The sequence below is a fragment of the Corythoichthys intestinalis genome, chromosome 6 (genome assembly GCF_030265065.1).
Source record: "Corythoichthys intestinalis isolate RoL2023-P3 chromosome 6, ASM3026506v1, whole genome shotgun sequence".
Classification (NCBI taxonomy): Eukaryota; Metazoa; Chordata; class Actinopteri; order Syngnathiformes; family Syngnathidae; genus Corythoichthys; species Corythoichthys intestinalis.
The window spans coordinates 16408702-16433589 of record NC_080400.1 but is presented as its reverse complement, the minus strand read 5'-3'; the positions used below and the strand labels follow the sequence as shown (position 1 = coordinate 16433589).

General features: G+C 39.6%; 1 protein-coding gene across 3 annotated transcripts in view; it reads right to left on the bottom strand.

Annotated features, from left to right (window-relative positions):
- The window catches only part of LOC130917960 (RNA-binding protein Nova-1-like), a 135481-nt gene that overhangs the window by 72589 nt on the left and 38004 nt on the right, over positions 1-24888 (bottom strand). The window lies entirely within an intron of this gene.

The following is a 24888-nucleotide window of genomic DNA, read 5'->3' as shown; positions in this document are numbered from 1 at the left end:
CTAGGCTGTGACGGTACACGCAGGGCATCCTTAGAAGCGGAAGTACAGCGCGGACGCTATTCAAAATCAACAATGGCAAGATCACAGACAATTAGCCATAGCATACTGCGCTAAGCAGTACCATTTGTTACACAAAATCGGATAATAATGTGACGATTGTGTTTTGCATGCTGTTGCTAAACGTACCGTGTGAAGGTGATTGGCCGAGACGGGGCGGCCGTTTTGTGAGTCTCGCTCTCATGGAAGTGGCGACAATTTGACAGTCCAAAAAGTCACGAAAGTGGGAGTGCCTGTGTGACTTGGGGTACCATGCGTTACGGTTTCGTGGTTTAATTTTCCCCTCTGCATTTTTTATATACTCCAGTTTGCTCGGCATTGAGTCAGGAGGGAGCAACCCCGCCGCTGGTCAAGCGGCGACTTGCTATGCTGTAACTAGAGGTGTGCAAAATTTCCGATTCTTAGATTATTCGCGATTCGGCCGTGGAAGATTCGAGAACGATTCATAAACATCCAAATTCCGATTATTGAAATATGCCAAGTAAAGCGGAAGTACAACACACTCAGCGCGCCGCGCGGTCTTTGGGACGGAACGGAGCGGGAGTAGCTAAACATTATGCTTCTCATTAACCGGCCCCTCGGGTAATGCCAACGCTCAACTCACGGCTCTAGCTCAACTCATGCCACGAGATAAAAAAACACAACAACATACCTGACTGCTGCCGAAAAGCTGCTACAAGTACAGCTAAGCTACATAATGTTACGGTAGATATCATTTATATAGGACTACATGGATTATAGACTCGGTAGCGGTAGCAGCACATCTGCAAAAAGCTAGATGCGGGCGTTAGTAAACGGCCGCCATCTTAAAGCAGTAAACTTCCCTGCAATGCTGTTGTAGCGAACATTCCATTCATTCATTCATTCATTTTCCATGCCGCTTTTCCTCACGAGGGTCGCGGAGGTGCTGGAGCCTATCCCAGCTAACTACGGGCAGTAGGCAGGGGACACCCTGAACTGGTTGCCAGCCAATCGCAGGGCACAAGGAGACATACAACCATTCACGCACACACTCATACCTACGGACAATTTAGAGTGTTCAATCACCATGCCATGCATGTTTTTGGGATGTGGGAGGAAACCGGAGTTCCCAGAGGAAACCCACGCAGGCACGGGGAGAACATGCAAACTCCACACAGGAAGGCCGAAGCCCGGGATTGAACCCTTGATCTCAGAACTGTGAGGCAGACGTGCTAACCACTCAGCCACCGTGCCGCCGCGAACATTCCAAGCAAACCTAATTAACTTTTTATCTAAAATACTCCTAAATTGGTAAAATATTGACTTGAATCTATCTTTAAAATAGTTTTAAAACTTTCACATGTCAAAAGTAGACAAAAGGGAAATTATGGAATAACGGGAGCAATTTTAACAACTTTAACGGTTGATTCACAACATTAAATTAATTGAATGTAGTTTAAAGCTGCTGATACAGAATGGGGACTGGAGTTTTTTTATTTAATGTTATTTTTGTATATTTGTTTACTGCTATATGTTAACTTGATACTGAAATAGTAGTTTGGTTTAGCCTGAGAGTATTTTTGAACAATTTTGGAACTAATGTACAAAACTTTATTAAAAAAAAAAAAAGGAGGGGGGTGCATCAATAATCGTTTTATAATCGAATCGGAGCCTCTGAATCGTAATCGTAATCGAATCGTTAGGTGCCCAAAGATTCCCAGCTCTAGCTGTAACGCGTTAGTTTTCCTGGTTGGTTGTTTTTTACTCAAACTTACGTGCATATAATCTTTACACACATAGTATGGAGTCACAGGAGTGCCAACATTAAAAATAAATAAATAAATGAATAAATAAATGAATAAATAAATATAAAGAGAAATACATATATAAATAAATAAATGAATGGGTAAATAAATGAACGAATAAATAAATATAAAGAGAAATAAATATATAAATAAATAAAAATATAACGGTATACTTTGTCATTGACATTTACTTTTGGTCATTAACAACCACAAACGGAAAAAACAATGACAATATTTTTCATTGAAAATTATTGAAAATTGAAAATTGTATTTTTTGCCTTTGCCTTTTCTGTTTGGCTTTCACATTGTCATTGTCATTTGTCGATCGCCTTTCCTCTTTGGGAATGTAAATGGCAAATGCGCAGAGAAACGGTCTGTCAATCAAATGACATTGGGAGGGGCTTTCCAACCAGGAGTAGTATACCGTTATAGTTTTATTTATTTATATATTTATTTCTCTTTATATTTATTTATTCATTCATTTATTTATTCATTCATTTATTTATTTATTTTTAATTTTAGCACTCCTGTGACTCCGTACATAGATGCACTGTTAAAATAAAAAATATTTTTAAAAATGCAGGAAGTGTAGAGAAGGTTATAATTCCGCACGCAAGAGCATTTACACACCGCCCATCCCACACACGGCACGCACATATGAGGAAGACCGCAGCCGAGAGGAGAGGTGACAGCCTGCGCGCACATTTGTTGCTTGTGAAGCATCCAGAGGCGATGATTGTATATAACCCCTTTTGTACTGTTTACTGTTCGTTTTCATTTGTGGTCGAATACTTGGGGCGAGTTTATGTGATTGTTTTTGGTGATGTGCGGACGCTAGCTGATACATGCTAAACGTTTGTTATTGCTGTATCATCAGCTACTTTTAAACGCAAGTTTGAATCGCTGTTATTGAAGATGAGACTGATTTAATTTCACTTTATTTTAGTTTCATTTTGCAAGTGTTGATGTCATGTCAAACCACACGGACGTCTGACATCGTGATTTCGGAGCTTAGCTCGTTGTCTAGCTAGGACTTGGCTCCAACGTCTTGGCGAGGACAGTACAATGATGTATAATACATGTTTTCTTAGAGGGTCTTATTTAAAGGTAAATTCCGATTAACGCGGAAATCCGGGTTACATCGCCAGCGCAGGAACGGAACTCGTTCGTTAACTTGGGACTACCTGTACTGTATACTGGATGTGAGTCAGTAGTGAGTGTGACAGTATTTGAGTTTGTGGGTGTGAGCATTTTTGTTGTGACATTTTTGCTCAGTGAGTGAGTGCAAAACAATTCTGTTATGAGTGTCAGGATGCTTCAGTAGTATTTATGAGAATATTTCTGTTGTGTAGTTATTGTGTCAGCATTTCACTACCGTAGTGTTTGTGAGAACATTTCAGTGTTTGTGTGTTGTAGGGGTGACGAAAGGCAGAGAAAGTGTTTGAGGTTTTACAACGGTCGTATATCACTGGAAGAAGACATTATCCCATCGCTCACACACATGCAAAATGCACACGCACACTTACATACAGGCACGCACACACGCACTTATGCAGTAGGATCGATTGGCAGGCCCGCCGTTCTATTCATGCTTAGGCCTCTCTGGGACCCTCAACACTTCCTTATTAAAAGGCCAATAATAACGAGCACCGAGCCATATCCGTCAGTTTTTCGCCCTTGCTTGACAATCCTGAAAGTCGCAAAAGCGAAGTGACCGAAGCTGAGATGGAGACGAGGAGAAGGAGGCAGGCAGGTCCGGTCCTGACCCCGCCGGGGAGGCAGATGCGGCGCATGGATCGATTAGTCGCGCCTGTCAGCGGAGCAACGGGGCATTGACTGATGTGCCCCATGAGTCAGGGGGCGCGCACCTGTCCTGTCCAACATCTGGATGGGGCATGTGAAAAGGGAGGCGTGAAAAATACAGAGGTGAATTGAAAATTGTTCCATAAATACTCTTGAATACTGATCGCTCCTGCCCGTCGTGTTCCACGCAATACATCACAGCAAGTGTTGAACGGCGGCCATGTTTGCCTCGCTCTGTGATGTTTTTGCATCGCGGGAGCTTAGCGGCTATATAAGAGGCTTACAACGGCGTGTGTTTGTGTGTGCGTGGCAGGTGTGTGCGTTACTGTGTAGAGTGTGTGTGACAGATGTGCTTGTGTGCTGCAATCATGGAGCGGGATTAGAGGCAACGTTCTAAAATGGTGGCGTGCTGTGACAGCGGCGGTAGATAACCAAAAGCTAACGAGTGGATGAAAGGTACGTCGTGGTTCAAAATAAATGTTGCGTGAACTTGCATCTGGGGTTTTCCTGCATATGGGTTAGTAGAAATGGAGGCTATATTTGCTTGGTAATTCTTGAAAAAATAAGCCTTCACTTCTCTGGTATGTTGCAACATATTAATACATTATTATATACTATCAAAACTTGATTAGCTCAATTTACTGATCAACGGTAAAATGTTTATGACATGATTTATTTGATATTTAGTAATTGGTAACAGGGTTGCCTTTGTTAGCTATTTCTAAGGAGTAGACACTAGCTACAGTACACTAGCTAGGCATTACTCCTGACCATGAGGACAAACTTGTGTAAATAAGTAATTTGAAAAAAAAAAAAAAAAAAATCTGATTATATTAGGGCCGTCAAAATTATCGCGCTAACAGGCGGTAATTGATTTTTTTAATTAATCACGTTAAAATATTTGACGCAATTAACGCACAAATGCCCCGCTCAAACAGATTAAAATGACAGCACAGTGAAATGTGTACTTGTTGTGTTTTTCAGAGTTTTGTTGCCCTCTGCTGGCACTTGGGTGCAACTGATTTTATGGGTGTCAGCACCCATGAGCATTGTGTAAGTAATTATTGACATCAGCAATGGCGGGCTACTAGTTTATTTTTTGATTGAAAATTTTACAAATTTTATTAAAACGAAAACATTAAGAGGGGTTTTAATATAAAATTTCTATCATTTGTACTAACATTTATCTTTTAAGAACTACAAGTCTTTCTATCCATGGATTGCTTTAACAGAATGTTAATAATGGTAATGCCATCTTGTTGATTTATTGTTATAATAAACAAATACAGTACTTATGTACCGTATGTTGAATGTATATATCCATCTTGTGTCTTATCTTTCCATTCCAACATTAATTTATAGAAAAATATGACATATTTTATAGATGGTTTGAATTGCGATTAATTGCGATTAATTACGATTAATTAATTTTTAAGCTGTATTTAACTCGATTAAAAATTTTAACCGTTTGACACCCCTAGATTATATGCATAACAGGGTTGCAAGAGTTACAGTGAAGTTAAAGTTTTTTATAAAAATATGGGTTAGGACCAGAGGTTGCGCTAGACTTTTTCGTTGTCTGTCATTTTGACTGACAGGGTCATAAAAATCCGGTCATAATCTATTTTTACCCGTCACTTAAATTTTTAAAATGTTAATAATGACATATTCAATAGTATTTAGTTTTCATTTATCTTTAATTAATATTCTGTCCGAACAAGCTTAACAGAAAATCCACACCGCGTCATCACACATCAAGCAGCTGTGCGTTATTAGCGCCTAGCTTAAAAAAAAAATTTTTTTAAAAAGAAGGGCCTGAGAATGATCGGTTTTCTCTCTGCTCCATATAAGCAATATTTCACCATAGCTTACACGGCCGAGAGTCGGGGCAAACTGCTCATATGTGTGTGTGACATGCACGAACAGTGCGTGCATGCTATCGATCCATATACTTTGAACATAAACCTGTACAGTGATTATTTATGCCTCTTATTTGTGTCCTCTTTTTAATAGGCAAAATATGATATCCCTGGAATGACGGATCACTGCCAGCATGTGTGATTGTATGGTCATTTGTTTTGATGGCCAGCGCATGTCGGACTGCGAATTAGTGCACATATATGACAAAAAATCGGATTCGTGCATTAAGACCTGTAGTATGAACGTAGCCATAGGCTTGTTGCTGTTAAAAAGAGGACACAAATAACAGGCATATATAATCGCCGTTTTAGGCTTATATTCAAATTAAGTATATAAGTATAATGATCGATAGCATGCACGCACTGTTCGTGCATGTCACACACACATAAGGGCAGTTTGCCCCGACTCTCGGCCGTGTAAGCAATGTTGAAATATTGCTTATATGGAGCAGAGAGAAAACCGATCATTCTCAGGCTTATCCTCAAACCTATTTTAATTTTTTTATGACTGTTGTCAAGTCCGATCCTTCTTAAAAAGCCGTGTTCAAAGCAAGCTAGGCGCTAATAACGCACTGCTACACCGCTACCGTAGCTACCGTACCGTCTCTCGCTTTTTGATGACGTAATTGCTGCATTAAATCCGATCTGCGGGACTGGACAATACAGACCGCCGCGACAGTCTGGAAAAATGTGGCCCAGATCGGATTTAGACCACGTACGAAAGTGACCCAGATCGGATTTGAAATGGTCCCATTTTATGCGACTTGTCACGTTCAGACCGTCAAGTTAATGCCTCGTTCGAGTCGGAAAAACACGAAAAAATGGGATTCGTGCATTAAGACCTGTAGTATGAACGTAGCCTTAGTTCGGACGCTCAGTTGCCTTGACATTTTTCCGAGTAAGGCCAACCACGTCATGCATCAAGAGTGACAATAGCTAATTAATATGCTCACTCGTCACCCTGTGGTCTGGGGTGTGAATTGTAACCTGTCAAAATGACGGATAGATTTCAGTTTTTTCCGTCACCGTTTTAAAAAACCGGTCAACGACGGAAAATATTCGGTTAACGCGACCCCTGGTTAGGACATAAATTTGTTCTAGCAATTCTTTTAGAAAACTGATGATATTTGGTGTAAAACTAATGAAATGACAAAAACTAGAATTTAATAAACGTCATTCACCAAAATATTTAAAACTAAGTGAAAATGTATTTTGAGTTTACAAAAGTAAAATCCCTCAATTTTTGTAGCTTAGACCCATATTGCATGTCAAAATGACAAAATTCAAAAGGACTGAATAATTTTTTTTTAAATTTCTTTTTACAGGTTTTGTTATTCTTTTTTAATCCTTCGCCTGACAAATAACCCAATTTAGGAAAACCTTTCATGTTAAAACTAATAAAATTGAAACGAAAAGTACTAATTTCAATCAAAGGAAAACACAAGAAAAAAGCAACCGTATTTTTCGGACTATAAGTCGCACCTGAGTATAAGTCGCACCAGCCAAAAAATGCCCAACGAAGAGCAAAAAAACATAAGTCGCACCGGAGTATAAGTCGCATTTTGGGGGGAAATGTACTTGATAAAATGAAAAAAACTTGAAAAAATTCAACAAATAGAACAGATATGTCATCTTGAAAGGCAATTTAAATGAAAATAGAATAGAGAACAACATGCTGAATACGTGTACCCTATGATAATGTTACATGATGCATGAACAACGAAATGCGAAGGTGGCCGGTATGTTAACGTAACATAGCTATTAAGAGTTATTCAGATAACTATAGCACAAAGAAAATGCTAACAAGTTTACCAAACCATCAGTGTTACACCAAAACACCAAAATAACATGTGAAATGATAGAATAATGTGTTAATAATTTCACACATATGTCACTCCAGAGTATAAGTCGCACCCCAGCTAACCTATGAAAAAAAACCTCCGACTTATGGTCCGAAAAATACGGTAATTCAATCTTAAAAGTAGAGTGTCCCCGATCCGATCACGTGATCAGAAATCGGGACGATTGCGCCATTTTTCAGAGGATGGGAATCGGGTGAAAAGGATCGGGTTTTTGATTTTTGTGAAAAAATGAGGAAAAGCGGCATGGAAAATGAATGAATGAATGAATGAATGAAAAAAATAAAATTTTCAGGGCTACAAAGTGACACAATAATCTAAAACTACAATGGCATTGCCAAAAGAAACAAAAATATATAAGTGTAATACTTTGAAACACTCCCGGAAAAAGCGGAAGAGGAAGTACTGTAGACAGTACAGAACTGTAATATGTTTGGATTTGTTTTTTTCCAGTATGGGATCAGGACTCTGTATCAGCAGATTCTCCTAATCAGGTGACTCAGATTGGAGTGCAAAAATATGCGATCGGGATATCACTACTTACAACCAGTGTTGGGAATAACGGCGTTACGTAACGGCGTTATTTTTTTCAGTAACGGGGTAATCTAACTAATTACTTTTTCCGCCGTTACAACACCGTTACCGTTACTGACGGTCAAAAGCAGTGCATTACTTACTCTGAATAAATTGAAGAAACTACCAGCCGTGTCGAGTCGACTCTCTGCTCTGTTGATTTGTCATCTAAGACTTGGGGAGCGTTCAGGTTCGAGAACAGCGCACGTACTTCTGACTCCAAGCTGTTTGTCCCTGCTCATTCAATTAGACAATGCTTTCCAAAGTTTGGTAACGTTTCTGTGCTTGCTACACCTGATGCTAGCCTCGTTCCCATCTCCCACTGTCAGCCAGCAATAATTCTGCTTCCATCTTGAGGACGGCAGACGCTTTGAAGGCGACATGAATTGTCGGGAAACGAGCCTACCTGAATGCGGCCCCTCGAGAGATGCGATTGAAGTGATTGTGATTGGCTGAAGGTTAGAGTCATGTGTCGTGGTACGCCAATCAGAGCCGGTGATTTCACAAGCAAACCGGAACAGCACGTGCGGCACAACACACACGCAAAACAGATGCACAGGGTCGGGGTGGCAGAGCATTCAGAAGAAAATTTGTCCTTTAAAAGGTGGAGATATAGACACTATTTCAAGTTTGTCGAAATTAAAGGAAAGAACCTGCATGTAATGTGCAATTTATGTTTTTGTCGACATCTGTGGTAAGCAATTCAAATCTGCTGAAGCACCTAACAAGTTAACTACCTGTCTGTTCTTCTCTATTCCACTGACTCGAATACTGCTCAGAAAATTTCAAATTCTTTGACATACAACAAGTTCTTTTTAAAGTAACGGAAATAGTTACTTTCCCTGGTAACTAGTTACTTTTACTATAGAGTAATTCAGTTACTCACTCAGTTACTTTTTGGAAGAAGTAGTGAGTAATGTAACTAATTACTTTTTTAAAGTAACGTGCCCAACACTGCTTACAACTAATAAAAGCCAACTCCATTAGAGGGGAAAATGCTCAACTAAAGAAAACTAAACTATCATTCAATTGCTGCCAGACCCTACTTAAAATTGAACAGACGTCAATCGCTATCAATGGCGGTGAATCAGTTGTGGTTAGAAACGAATTTGACGCACACTATAGATAGGAAAACATGCTCATTAGTAAGACTGTCGTATTATGCAATAAGTCAATTTATCACACGGTAAATAAAAATGAGGTCGGTAATTTTCCCGGCTACGATTTGTCGCCGCGTGCGTGCGTTCGCTGCATGAACCCGGCACACGTGCGTGGTGATTGCATATAAGACTCCAGTTCCTTTCACAGATGTGTATTGGTCATCAACAGACTATAGAATTAAAGTTCAGACAAACAAAATAAGGAAACACATCTGGATTAAACATTGTAAAACATTAGCATTGCTACTTTGAGGCTAATGGAAAAATGTACCAACCACTTTAACCTGCAATAAAACATTGGCAGTCTTCTCCAAAACGCAAACTTGCGGTTAAAAGGTGATACTTCAAACATGAAAACTCGCTGGTTTACACCATTTGCAAACGATGCGAAAAAAGAAAAAATCTATTACTAACATCACATGCATGACAAAAATAGAAGACTCGTGCACTCTTTTTTTTTTTTTTATGACTGAGTGTAAAGCTTACAGTTAGCGCCTTAGCAAAAGTACTTTCAAAATAATAGTTTGTCATGTTCAACATGAAAATAAAGATTTCCAGAGTTAATCTCGCATACTTCAGATTCTACATTAAGAATAGTTTTAAAATAACACCCATTATGAAAAATCTGATTGGCAAAGGCATTGGGTTTCTCACCTATTTCATATTCTGCACTTAGCTAGCTTTCAAATGACTCATTACGCATTGTGCGTGTTTTTTTTTTTTTATATTCATTATTTGTAATATAGGTTGTGTTTTATTTAAGAACAGCAATTTAATCCATTTGAATAGGTGATTTATTAGGATGTACACTGCTGGCCAAAAGTATTGGCACCGCGGCAATTCTGTCAGCTAATGCTCAATTTCTCCCAGAAAATGATGGAAATTACAAATCCTTTGGTAGTAATATCTTCATTTATTTTCCTTGCAATGAAAAAACGCAAAGGGAAGGGGAAAAAACATTAAATCATTATAATTTTACACAAATCTCCCAAAATGGGCCAGGCAAAAGTACTGGCACCCTTTGAAAAATCATGTGATGCTTCTCTAATTTGTGTAATTAAAGCACCTGTTACTTACCTGTGTCACATAACAGATGGTTGCAATAACTAAGTCCCACTTTCAGGCAGTCAAAATGGGTTAAGTTGACTCAAACCTCTGTCCTGTGTCCCTGTGTGTACCACATTGAGCATGGAGAAAAGAAAGAAGACCGAAGAACTGTCTGAGGACTTGAGAAGCAAAATTGTGAGGAAGCATAGGCAGTCTCAAGGCTACAAGACCATCTCCAAAGACCTGAATGTTCCTGTGTCTACCGTGCGCAGTGTCATCAATAAGTGTAAAGCCCACAGCACTGTGGCTAACCTCCCTAGATGTGGACGGCAAAGAAAAATTGACGAGAGAGTTCAACGAAAGATTGTGCGGATGGTGGATAAAGAACCTCGACTAACATCCAAACAAGTTCAAGCTGTCCCGCAGTCCGAGGGTACAACAGTGTCAACCCGTACTATCCGTCAGCGTCTGAATGAAAAGGGACTCTTTGGTGGGATACCCAGGAAGACCCCACTTCTGACCTAGGGACATAAAAAAGCCAGACTGGAGTTTGCCAAAACCTACCTGAGAAAGCCAAGAACGTTTTAGAAGAATGTTCTCTGGTCAGATGAGACAAAAGTAGAGCTTTTTGGGGAAAGGCATCAACATACAGTTTACAGGGAAAAAAAAAAAAAAGCCTTCAAAAAAAAAAAAAAAAGAACACAGTCCCCACACTCAAACATGGCTGAGGTTCCCTGATATTTTGGGGTTGCTTTGATGCCTCTGGCCCTGGACTGCTTGACTGTTTGCATGGCATTATGAAGTCTGAAGGCTACCAACAAATTTTCCATCATAATATAGGGCCCAGTGTGAGAAAGCTGGGTCTGCCTCAAAGGTCATGGGTCTTCCAGCAGGACAATGACCCAAAATACACTTCAAAAAGCACTAGAAAAGTGTTTGAGAGAAAGCCCTGGAGACTTCTAAAGTGGCCAGCAACGAGTCCAGACCTGAATCCCATAGAACACCTGTCGAAAAATCTGAAAATGAATGTTTGGACAAGGCACCCTTCAAATCTCAGAGACCTGGAGCAGTTGGCCAAAGAAGAATGGTCTAAAATTCCAGCAGATCATTGTAAGAAACTCATTGATGGATACCGGAAGCGGTTGTTCGCAGTTATTTTGTCTAAAGGTTGTGCTAGGCAGTATTAGGCTGAGGGTGCTTTTGTCGGTCCCATTTTTGGAGTTTTGTGTAAAATGATAATGATTTAATTGTTTTTTTTTCATTCTCTTTAGTGTTTTTCATTGCAAGCAAAATAAATGAAGATATTACTACCAAAGCATTTGTAATTGCTATCATTTTCTGGGAGAAATTGAGCATTATCTGACAGAAACTGCCAGGGGTGCCAATACTTTTGGCCAGCAGTATATTGTGACTACATTAGTGGTTGAATTGGTTTAAAAAAATTGACAGTCATATCGCTTATAGGAATAATTCATGAGACAATATAATGCATACTAAAATTTGTTATCGCAACAGGCCTATTCATTAGACAGACCGCCAGACAAAGAGCTATTTTTCATAAAGTGTTACATGATCATCTGAGTGTTTTTGTGATGTAACAACATAGAGTGAGGCTTTTAAATTAGGTATGTGGGTGTTATTGTGTGTGTGGAGCCCATCAATAGTAATTCATTCGCTGCTTTTAGTTGGAGTTTATGACTTTTCCTCCGCATGCTTGTGCTCAATATAGTGGGGGGCGAGCAAGCGGGTCGATTGTCATTAAAAGAAAACAGGTGTAAGGGATGAATATTTAATGCAGAGAGGCCTCGGCTTCATTAGTAAAGAACTGATGAGGCAGCAAACATCGCAGGGGCTGTGACATCAAAAGACAAATGATCAGGAAATGAAATTGAATTCCTCCTTATGCGACTCTTTGTTACTCTCACGTTTGTTGCTTTTTCCCTCATTGTGATTGCGGCTTTGTCCTTTGAGACACCGAGGTTATATTTGGACTAGCATCAACTCACACTGTAATAAAGCTGTCATACTGCGAGTGCGTGTGCGTGAGGATGAATGGCGGCGCGTATCGTGCTCGCATTGTGCCAACTTCTAATTGGCTGACACGGCCTGAAGTGCTGCTGCTGCACTTTTCCGATCGGCGTTGTGATGGATGAGAAGAAGAACCGACAAAGGAAGGAAGGAGGGAAGAAAGAAGGGAAAGAAGAAGTTAGGGGGAAAGTAGGTCTGAAGAAAGGATGTAAAGCTAACGGAAGGGAGGCGGAAGAATCGCTGCTAGTTCTCCCAATTTAAATTAATTGGACGTCTGTCGTTGTCAGTTGCAGGCAATGAGTTAAACGAGGGCTCTATAAAGGGTTAAGCGGTAACACTTTACAATAAGGGTCCCTTAACTAACATTAGTTAATGCATTTTTATACAGTAACTGATGTTTAAGTAACATGACAATAATTCATTTAATCCCTTATCTAACATTTATGAATATATCAATTAACATGAGTTAATGCATTAGTTAATGCATTTTAAGAAAATAACTTAATGTTTAAGTAACATTACAATAAGGGTGTAACGGTACATGTATTTGTATTGAACCATTTCGGTTCTTGGTGGTCGGTTCGGAACGGACGCGTACCGAACGAGTTTCTGACGTAATATAACCCTTACTTTTCGAGGCTGTGAGTCAATCGGGTTACAGTTTCTTTGTGTAGATTATATTTGCTCCATCTTCTCTACTATAATGAGGACCAACACGGTAGGACAGTAAGAAACGTCAACGGCGCGACAATGTGGCTGCCGCGAGAACGCAGTGAAACGCGCCCGTTAAAGTCAATCAGCCAATGCACACCGGTCGCAGTGCGGCCGCACGTTAGGCATGTCCCAGAAGCGGCTCAAGAAAAGAACGGCAGAGTTTATTATTTGACGCGAGACGCAGCCCTCCTGCGTCAACACTACTAGCTAGCAGACCGGAAGTCACGCATGTAAAAATACGGTGGATCCGGTCGATTTTCAAACTAATATGCAATCATAACCACATTGGAACTAAAGTTATACAACATATACAATATAAATGAATACTACATCACATTTGTAAAATACAAACACATAATAAAATAAATAATAGCTCATTTAAATAAAATAAATTGAAATGAGCTAAAACACCCGTAACAATAAAAATAATACACAGATCCTGCTTACAAAATTAAATTTATTAATTTCTGTGTGGCGCTTTAATTTGAGAAAATCCACCAATAAAGCTTTTGAAAACCGTTCATAAAAAATCATTGAGGCATTTCATTTGTGAAATACATGTTAAAATCTTTGTCATTAGATTGCTTTTCTCTTTAGCACCTGACTTCTTTTTTCTTCTTTCTTTCAGAAAGAAAGCTGACCAATACGCGGGGTCTGAAAGGCAAATTGTTGTTGGATTATTATCTTTAAATACCCCCTACTTTTTAAGCAGAATTCTAGCTTTGTATAGGCTACTGTTCCCATTGTTGAAAGCACAAAAGTGTTTAATAAACAACTAGCACATTTATAGTTTCCATTTTGTTTTCTTACTGTACCGAAAATGAACCGAACCGTGACCTCAAAACCGAGGTACAGTACGTAGCGAACCGAGATTTTTGTGTACCGTTACACCCCTACATTACAATAATTAATATAATTGCTTATCGAACATTTATTAATATATTAATTAACATGAGTTAATGCATTAGTTAATACATTCGTTAATGCATAACTAGACAGTAACTAATAGTTTGGTAAAATAAAAAAAAATATATAGGCCTACATAGGGTTAGGGATTAGGGCTAGGGTTTGTTAACTTAAGCATTTATAATTTCTTAATTAAAGAACACATGTGCTACACTTTACAATAAGGGTCCAAAAAGCATTCAGTAATGTTTAATAAAGGTTAAGGAGGGGTGGGGGGGTGGTGGGGGGGGGCTAACTTAAGTATTTATAATTTCTTCGTTAAGGGATACGTGTGCTACACTTTACAATAAGGGTCCAAAAAGCATTCAGTAATGGTTAATAAAGGTTAAGAGGGGGGAACTTAAGCATTTATAATTTCTTAGTTAAGGGATACGTGTGCTACACTTTACAATAAGGGTCCAAAAAACATTCAGTAATGGTTAATTAAGGTTAAGCAATACTTAACTAAGATAAACGCTATAACTATAAATGCTAAGTTAACAAACCCTGACCCTAAACCCTAACCCTAACTCTATATAGGCATAAATAGACATGTGCCGGTTACCGGTTTCACGGTTTACCGTGGTGTGAAAACGTTGCGGTTTCAAAACCACTAAAATTTTCCGTCATACCTTAGTACGGTATTTGCTATTTTTCATGTGCCAAAATGCAGCCGAAGTGGCTTGGTGCGGCAGCGCTCACCCTTCCCCTGTTTGTAGCCGTGAGTGTCAGTGACGCTATTCTGCTAAACAGCCAGCAAACCCCAAAACACACCCTCCAAACACAAGGCATACTTTTCTTCAATTTATTGAGCTCTCAAATCGTGGTGAAATATACAAATGAATACATTTAAAACGTTGTACAATTCGATTTTTCCACGTGTGATTAGGTTCAACAGGATAGCAGTAGCACCACTAAAAAGTTCGCCAAAAACAAAACACACATTTTCCTTTCAAATTCAATATACAAACTAACTAAAACTTACAAAGACGAATGTTAGCCTAGGCTAAGCTGGGAGAGCAGCTTCGTCGAGATTTTATGTCTCACAGCCGCTGAGTGAGAAACAAGCTTGAGTGGAAGAAGGGGGGAAGAAAAAGGATCGCGTCAAAGATCGCTAATTGAGAAAGGAGGTCTCACTCCTCACTTTTTTTTTTGTAGATGAAACCTTTCCTCAACAATATTTACATTTCAACTAATTTATAAAACTAACTTATACATTTTTAACTAACTTAACTTTAATTAACTAATGAATTCTTTCTTTTTAACACAAAGGCATGGCATCATGTAGACCAGAGTTGACACAGTGGCTGAAAATAGCGAAACTTCACTTGAGCCCCCCCCTCAAAAAAAGTCATACAGTGTATATTTTTATTTAGAAGTGTTTATACTTTTTTATAGCAATTATCTTGTTCTTACTCTAATATTGAGCAACTTGAGCTGTGGCTGTGGGTATAGTCTAGGTTCTATTTATTTTAATTTTATATAAAATATTTGTTATTTTTTGTTAATTTATCTATTTTCACATTATATTCATGTTCCAATTTGCAAATATGTTTTGAAAAAAAATCCTGTTCAATGGGAAAAACTTTTTTTTTTCTTTTCTTTTAAACCCATACATCTCAAAATTTTGGAGCTATAATTGCAATACCGTGATACCGTGAAACCGCGGTATTTTTGCTCACGGTCATCGTACCGTGAAAATCTCATACCGGCACATGCCTAGGCATATATATATATTTTTTTTTTAATTTTACCAAACCATTAGTTACTGTCTGGTTATGCATTAACTAATGCATTAGCGAATGCACTAACTCATGTTAATTAATATATTAATAAATGCTAGATAAGCAATTATATTAATTATAGTAATGCAGGGGTGTCCAAACTTTTTGCTAAGGGGGCCAGATTTGGTGTGGTAAAAATGTGGGGGGCCGACCTTGGCTGACGTCCCTTACGTAGAACAATATATTCAGGCAAATTTTAGCAAGTCATTCTGTGTGTCACATTTGCTTTTTTTTTTTTTTTTTACTTAATAATTTCAACAATCTCGCAATTAGCCTTTGTGGCGTTCTGTTTCGACTCTTGCGAAATACTGCTGCTGGGAAATTAAATTAGCTTCAAGTTGCTTCAATTTCTTGCTGCGTATCTTCTCTGTAATCTTATCGTACATGTTAGCGTGTCTTGTTTGGTAATATCGCCTCACATTGAACTCTTTAAAAACAGCAACTGTCTCTTTGCAAATGAGGCAGACACAGTTGTTGTGTATTTTAGTGAAAAAATAGTCCTATTTCCACCTATCCTTGAAGCGTCGGCCATTGCAGTCAACTTTTTTTGTTGCTTGTCGCTATTTTAGAAAATTGGAAGTAAAGGGTCACACGGGGTAATGTTGCTTAGAGTGCTGCTGCCTTTTAATGGGTAAATAAAGAGCAGCATTTAGTGTGTAAGCTACTTCATATGCTGGTAGCAGTACTGGTGACCAATTTATTAAGTCTGTATGCGGGCCGGACGTTATTGATTTTATGACAGAGGCTGGGGGCCGGATGAAATTTGACCACGGGCCGCATTTGGCCCCTGGGCCGGACTTTGGACATGTCTGTAGTAATGTTACTTAAACATTAGTTATTGTCTAAAAATGCATTAACTAATGTTAATTAAGAGACCCTTATTGTAAAGTGTTACCGGGTTCAGCAATGGATGCAAAAGAACAAATGGCTATTGGGCAATGAAAGAATAGAATGACGGTAGAAAGTTAGGTTTAGGAAAGGAAGGATGCAGGAATAGCAGGTGTACTAAAGTAGATATTTCACTGTTGCCATGGCAACATCACATGTGCATCTCCTCCTTGAGAGCCAAGGTTATTTTCAAGCTTCAATGTCTCTCTTTCACATAAGAGAAAAGTGGTACAGTCCAATTTAGGGGGGGGAGTTGAGGAACGGGTAAGGTGGGGGTGAGCGAGGAAGAAAGTGACTAATGTCTTCCGAGGAGCGAGAGAGGACAGGAATGAGACGCTCTGGCCAAAATGCTGCAGTAAAAGTCCTTTTTGTCTACATTAGATGCGACGTCTCCTTCCAGACTTGCGCGTTGACTCACTGGCTGCCAGGGACAGCGATAGATGTCCAATCCATTTGATCTGGGAGGGCTGACAGCGATATGCGATCGCAGCTAGCCCTTTCCATTTCAAACAATTCGGACGTTTATCGCCGTCAATGGTGAATGAGTTAACTGAGCGGGTGAAAGAAGGAAAGAAAAGAAAGAGACGCTTGTCTACTCCTCATGTCTCCACTGAAGAAGCTGTGTGTGCGCTGAAGGGGGCATCTGTATGCAAATGAGACAAGGTTCTTCCTGGGTGACAAATCAAAAGGCCCACCTGCCGCAATGTGTGTGTATGCGGCGGGTGCGGCGGGCCGGGCTCAAACGACAACAACGGCGCCTTGTTCGGCGAATCAAACAAACAAAATGGCCACCCGTGTTAGTGGTAAACAAATAGAAATGTGTGTTAGCAGGGAAAAATATACACACGCACATTCTGGCGTTGGGATTGGCTGGCAAGTGGCTGTGTTATACACAGACAGATACACACAAGCTGTTGCCATGACAACAGTGCAGCGAAATGTAGCACACGGCGGGAATTTTAAGCAACTAAGATGGGTATCAAATATGTGGCAAGGGGGCCAGTTGAGGCCCGCAAACATTATTTTACAACCCCCAGCTTGACATATCAGTGTTTTTTGATGTATTGTTCACCATGGGTTCTTGCTTTTTTTTTCTTTATAATAATCACACATGATTAGCTAGAACTATACATGCTCGTGAGTTTAAAATAGTGTTTGTTGACAAGTTAGCAACATGAATAATAATCTTAATATGAACTATTAATGCAGGAAGGAATTGGTTAGCTGTAGTGCTTTTAGAGCTGAAACGAATACTCAAGCAACTCGAGTAACTCGAGTTTAAAAACTGATCCGAGTAATTTTATTCACCTCGAGTAATCGTTTCATTTTGCCAGCTCTAAGCATCACGTTTTGCCCAGACTACTTTTAATGCGGGACAACGCCCTGACGTCACGTGTGTAGAGGAAGAAGCAATAAAAAAAAATAAAAATAAACTTACTGCAGCCGACAGCCGCTATAAACTACGCTGACGTTGCTAAAAACTACGCTCGCATGATGCTAGTGTGGTAGCAGGTAGTGTCCGTTGTGTCTCATAGATATCGCATGCATTTAGGACTAGATGCGAAATGACAGACTTGGCCGTGTCTGGGCAGCGTTAGTAAACAGCCTCCATCTTTAAGCAGTAGACTTCTCAGCGCTAATAAATATAACGTTACTGCCACTCGCGCACGTAACATTAGCCCTTCGGAGGGCTAGGTTTCTGTTGATTATGACCACTGTTGATGCGTGGCTAACGTGTCTTACATACAGGCTTTATTTAATCTGTAAAAAAAACAGCGCTGTAGAGTGATGAGGGTGTAAAATTAAAACATAATAAATCTAACTGTCAGTTTTAGCTCAGTAGTCATTGCTGAATAAAACACCAAGTAGCACTGGTCCCTAATGTGCTCCAATACAGCAGGTATCATACATTTATTTGAACTAGAGCTGAAATGAATACTCGAGCAACTCGAGCAACTCGAGTTTAAAAATTGATGCGAGTACTTTTATTCACCTCGAGAAATCGTTTAATTTTGCCAGCTCTAAGCATCCCGTTTTGCCCGGACTGCTTTTAATGCGGGACAACGCGCTGACGTCACGGGTGTAGCGGAAGAAGCAATAAAAAAATAAAAAATAAAAATAAACACCTTACTGCAGCTGACAGCCGCTACAAACTACGCCGATGTTGCTAAAAAAACTACACCCGCATGATGCTAGTGTGGTAGCAGGTAGTGTCCGATGTGTCTCATAGATATCAAATGCATTTAGGACTAGATGCGAAATGACAGACTCGGCCGCATCTGGGCAGCGTTAGTAAACAGCCGCCATCTTTAAGCAGTAGACTTCTCATCGCTAATAAATATAACGTTACTGTCACTCGCTCACGTAACGTTAGCCCTTCGGAGGGCTAGGTTTCTATTGATTATGACCACCGTCGATGCGTGGCTAACGTGTCTTACATACAGGCTTTATTTAATCTGTAAAAACCCAGCGCTGTAGCGTGATGAGGGTGTAAAATTAAAACATAATAAAGCTAACTGTCAGTTTTGGCTCAGTAGTCTTTGCTGAATAAAACACCAAGTAGCACTGGTCCCTAATGTGCTCCAATACAGCAGGTACAGTATCATACATTTATTTTGAACACTGCAAAAACTCAAAATCCTATCAGCACTTACAGTTTAGACTAACTTAAAACTTAACTAGAACTTAAAAATAGCTTGACACAAATGGAAATTCAATTTAAACACATGGGAAAAACGCGTAGCTTTCAAGTGATGTGTGTTATCAAGCATAATTACATTTTTAGGTAAGAAAAATGTTTTTTTTTTTTTTTTAAATTTAGAAGTTTTTTGAGTGAAAGCAGTGAATTTTTTTTTCTAGTCACATCTGAGATGCAATTGTTGGCTGTTTTTAACAATGTACATTGAAAATAAAGACTGATTGACTGAAAATAGTTCAATATTGGATTAAATGTCTTTTTTTCTCATGTATATTTAGGGCCCGAGCACTAAGCGTGCGAAGGCCCTATTGTTTTGCAAAGGATTATTTATTTTTTATTTTTTTTTATTTTTATTTTTCAGGGCAAATGAAAACGGCCAATTTGGAGGCCTGAACATGCACGAAAAGTCACCAAAATTTGCACATACGTCCGGAAAATTGTAAATTTCGATAATTTTGCAACGTTGCAAAAAAATATAACAAAATGGCTCAGTGGCGCCCCCTTGAAATTTTAAAATTGGCCTATAACATTAGGGTCTGTCAGCGTAGAGCAATGAAATTTGGGGGGTCTATACCTTGTCCAAAACCGCTCCAAAAAAGCATTTACACGCATATTCCAAACCCAACAGGAAATCGGTTATTTTGGATCAAATATGAAATTTTTATCGATTTACAGGGTGCACATTTGAGACCTTTTCGCCGAGGGAGTTAGTTGGATCATCTTCAAAATTGGTGAGACTGTTCAGGAGACATATGAGATCTTAAGTTTCTAAAATGGTGTGTTTTCATTCACGGGTCTGACCTGGGCGTGGTGCCAAAGTCGGCCATTTTTTCGGCAAAACACCGAATTCAGTAAATGGCTAATAATTCCTTGACACAACTTTCAATCTTTTTCATATCTGCCATGTATATGCGGTATCCCACCCTTAACACGAGTGCATTGAAATATTACCCATTAGGTCTAGCGCCCCCTAGTGAGAACAGGAAATGCCTTTTTTTACGAGACAGGTTCCTCCTCCAAGGGAAAAAAATCTGTTGACCTCAAACCTGCATCAGGGGAGCCTTAAGACCTGTGTTCAGATGCCTGATGAAAAATATTGAGGTTTCGTTGAGGCGGAGGGGTCCAAACAGGAAAGTGAAAATGAACTTCAACAATTTGTCACGCAAAAAACTTTGAACAGTCATAACTCGGCAGATATACAACATATCTGCGCCAAACTTCCCGTGTTTGTTGAGAGTCATACCCTGAAGGTTCTTGTAGGGGTCATTTGCATCAACTCTACAGTGCCAACTAGTGGCGACAGAAAGAAGTTTTAAAAAAGGCCTTTCCTATTGGGTTTTTTCAACATAGAGCAAGGAAATTTGGGGAGTAGATACCTTATGCAAAACTGCTCCAAAAAGTCTCTTGCACCCATATTCCAAATCCAACAGGAAATCGGGTATTTTGGATCGAATGTGAAATTTTCATGGGTTCACAGTAGGAGTTTACATTTGGAGGCTTGAATATTCACAAAAACTCGTAAAAATTTGCACATACATGCGGCTTTAGATAACGTTCGATAATCTTGCAATGTTACGAAAAAAATGTAGCAAAATGCCTCAGTGGCGCCCCCTTGAATTTTTCAAAAAGGCGTTTCCTATTAGGTTTTTTTAACAGAGAGTGATGAAATTTGGGGAGTCGATACCTTGTGCAAAACTGCTCCAAAAAGTCTCTTGCACCCGTATTCCAAATCCAACAGGAAATCGGGTATTTTTGATCGAATGTGAAATTTTTATCGGTTCACAGTAGGAGTTTACATTTGGAGGCTTGAACATGCATAAAAACTCACCAAAATTTGCACATACATGCGGCTTTGGATAACGTTCGATAATCTTGCAACGTTACGAAAAAATTTAACAAAATGGCTCAGTGGCGCCCCCTTGAAATTTTCAAAAAGGTCTCTCCATTTAGGTTTTTCTAACATAGAGTGATGAAATTTGGAGAGTCAAAACTTTGTGCAAAACTGCTCCAAAAAGTCTCTTGCACACACATTCCAAATCCTACAGGAAATCGGGTATTTTGGATTGAATGTGAACTTTTTATCGATTTACAGTGTGCACATTTTACACCTTGGCACCTAGGGAATTAGTTTGATCATTCTCAAAATTGGTGAGACTGTTCATGAGGCATATGAAATCTTAAGTTATAAAAATGGTGTGTTTTCATTCATGGGCCTGACCTGGGCGGGGCGCCAAATTCTTCCATTTTTTCGCCAAAACACCGAATTCGGAAAATGACTGATAACTCCCTCATACAACGTTCAATCTATTTTAAATCTGGCATGTGTGTGAGGTATACCAGCCTGAGCAGGACTGGATTGAAAATTTACCATTTGTGCCTGGCGCCTCCTAGTGGGAACAGGAAATGCCCTTTTTTACGGGACACACTCCTCCTCTAAAGGGAAAAAATCAATCTACCTCAAACCTGCATAAGGGAAACCTTAAGACCTGTCTTCAGGTGCCTGATGAAAAATATTGAAGTTTCGTTGAAGCGGAGGGGTCCAAACAGGAAAGTGAAAATGACTGTCAACAATTTTTCTCTCCAAAAACTTTAAACAGTCATAACTCGGCAGATATACAAGATATCTGCGCCAAACTTCCCGTGCTTGTTGAGAGTCATACCCTGAAGGGCCTTGTAGGGGTCATTTGCATCAACCCTACAGCGCCAACTAGTGGCGATAGAAAGTCACTCGTTTTTCCAAAACATGTCCAGTTCTTTTCATGTTGGTCATTGTAGTTTCAAGACCTATTAAAATACTTTTTTACGGCCCATGTCCACGTGTCTCTGTCTGTTGCCGTGACGACCCTTTGTTCGCCATTTAAAGGAAATATTTTTTTTCAGAGACTCAGGGAGCTTATAGAGCCACAATAGTTGGCACACTTGGTCGAATTGGCCCAGTTAGAAGATTAATTTTGGTTTTGAATAAGGGCTTGGCTGCACAGCTCAGTAGTGGCTCCTTTTTTGTAGTACTCTCTCCAATAGGGGTTTTTATCTCTTGGGTGTGGGAATGTAAATAGGCGACTTTCGAGCATGTTAGGTTCTAATGAGATGATTAGAGAGGAGGATCTGCCACCACCCTGACCTGCACACAGTCCGAGTTGCGTGACGTCCGAGTTGCGCTAGATTGCGAGGGCCCGTTCAGTCCTGCTTGCAGGCCTAGTTATAATTGCTCTTTACCTAAAAAAAATGTTTTATCCGATTACTCGATTAATCGATAGAATTTTCAGCCGATTACTCGATTACTAAAATATTCGATAGCTGCAGCCCTAAGTGCTTTTAAAAAAAATACTTTTTGGGTCATTCTTGACAAGGCCCAAAATCATTCAAACTCAAGCGCAGAATTGAATATGTGACTCCTTTTTGTCACACAGAAATCTTTGCATTTTTCATTTCCACAAAAAAAAAAAAATCATCCATTCAGCCACCAATTATTTAAAAAAAAAAAATCCATTTACCAAGTATCAAGCCATAAATCATTCATGATCATCCATCATTCCGGACACCAACCAAGCATCTCTTTTACAATCATATGTTGATCAATCCATGATAATGCAACCTTTGGCAAATTTTGTTTGCTCAAAAACAGTTCAATTATGGTTTTCAGGTTATTAGACCCCAGGTAAGGTCAACTGGAAAGCTAAAGAAAATTACACATATCATACACTAAAGTATATACTTCATTTTTGAATGCTTGCTAGCAGTTAGCTTAAAGTGCCTATGACAAAAAAAGCATGTTTATATCATATTTCATGCTGTATTTTATGCTCCTTAATGAAATGGACCGCTTGAATGTGCTTGTGATAGTTTTATTTATTCAATTTTTTGAATCCCGCGCCATGAAAAGGAATAAATTCCTGTTTTGAGGAGGAATGCAAATGTGGCGTCACCCGGGTCAGCATCTCACAATACAGCATTGCTTCATAGCATGCATATAGACTGCAGATCCAGCTGATTTTGCGGATTAATGCGTTTATTTTTCGCATCATGCTAGCCAAATGTGCTGCAGGGCTTTATTGCTGCACCAGGGAGAGGCGTGTGAGCCTTATTGGGTTTCAAAAACCCCCACCTCGAGATTGGCCAAAACAAATCCGACAACTGTGGGACGATTGGACTTACGAGTGAGTAAACGTTGTGTTTTGTATTATGTCAAAAACTGGGATCATGGCACACGTTTTAATACGGAGGTTGCTTGCATTTTGTAATTGACAATGCTCCTTGTCCACCGAGAATGCCACTCGGCCAATGACCGGCGGCTTGTCACACACCCCCCTCGGTCCTCTTCGCTTGCCCACCGGGAGAGCGCTATACTCTGCTTATTGCCCTCTTAGTGTGCTCGGTGTTCTGTCGAATTTTGTACCCCATCAGAAATTGCTACTTTGTTTTAAAAATGGCTGCGAATAAAGTAATTATAAAGTAAACACTACAAACTTTCTTTCAATAAAGGAATATTTACTTACGTTTGATCATGGCCGGACATGTAGAAAAGTCATCCCGCCATGTTAGCTGCACACAACAACTGCACGCCGCTCTCTCACTGTTTACGTCTTCGCTGTGTCGTTAAGCATTAATTTACGAAATATTCGTGTTGAACACATATGCTTACGATGTTACTTGTTTATTTAGCGCTTGTGGATAACATTGAGAGTCTAACTAAATGTAAAAGAGGGCTTATTCAAAGCCACAACAGCTTTGGGAGTAAAATATGATCAGGGTGCAAAATTTGGCAGAACACAGGCAATATAGGATTCTGATCAATGATCCTCGGGTTGGGCTTGGTCAGCTACGCGCTCCTCCGACGTCGGCCAGTTTGTCCAGCAGTCATTCCCCAGCTGCTTCCCCGGCAAACGAGCTCTACTGCCCGCAGCAGGGGAACAGCGAGCTGTCACTTGTTTACTGCCGGTGCGGTTGCCGATCGGCGAAGACAATCGACAACCCCTCCGCCATGTGATATGATCCAGGGTAGTTTTGTGTGATTTTTCGCTTCGAAAGGTGCAAATAAGACCGGAAACGCCACTCGGTTTGGGTTAGCATGTTGGCTAGATGTCATGCCTCCTGATTTGTTTACGCTCTCCAAAGCCGGGGTAGGGAAATGAAAAAAGCCGGACTAACTATGGTGGCATAAAATATCGTTCGGAAGGTGCAAGAAGTCGACAGTTTTGACCATTATTGAGTAATTTTGCCATGTCAGACTGAATAAATGCAGTTTTAATATTTCATATTCCATTTAGCACAAGACTTATTTGTCATGACCATACCATTTATTTAGCAATTGGGGAAAATACTTAGATAAAAATAATATCTTGTAAAAATATTGGAGTAGAGAGATTGAAGCAATGATGACATTTTTGCTGCTCTGTGTCATATTTTCCTCGTTCTGAACCTTCCCTCTCAATGGGTTGAATTCTAATTTAGCTGAAATCGTGACCCTGCCACGTCATCCTCCAGCTGGGGACGCTAGAGCGCTATAAAGACAGGCGTGGCTAAACGGCAGATTAAAAGACTTAATTTCTCGTCATCTGCGTTTGCCAAATTGTTTAATATAGTCAAATCTTCTCAAAATTTGATTCTAATTCACATGATAATGCTATTTATCCCGTCATAGGCACTT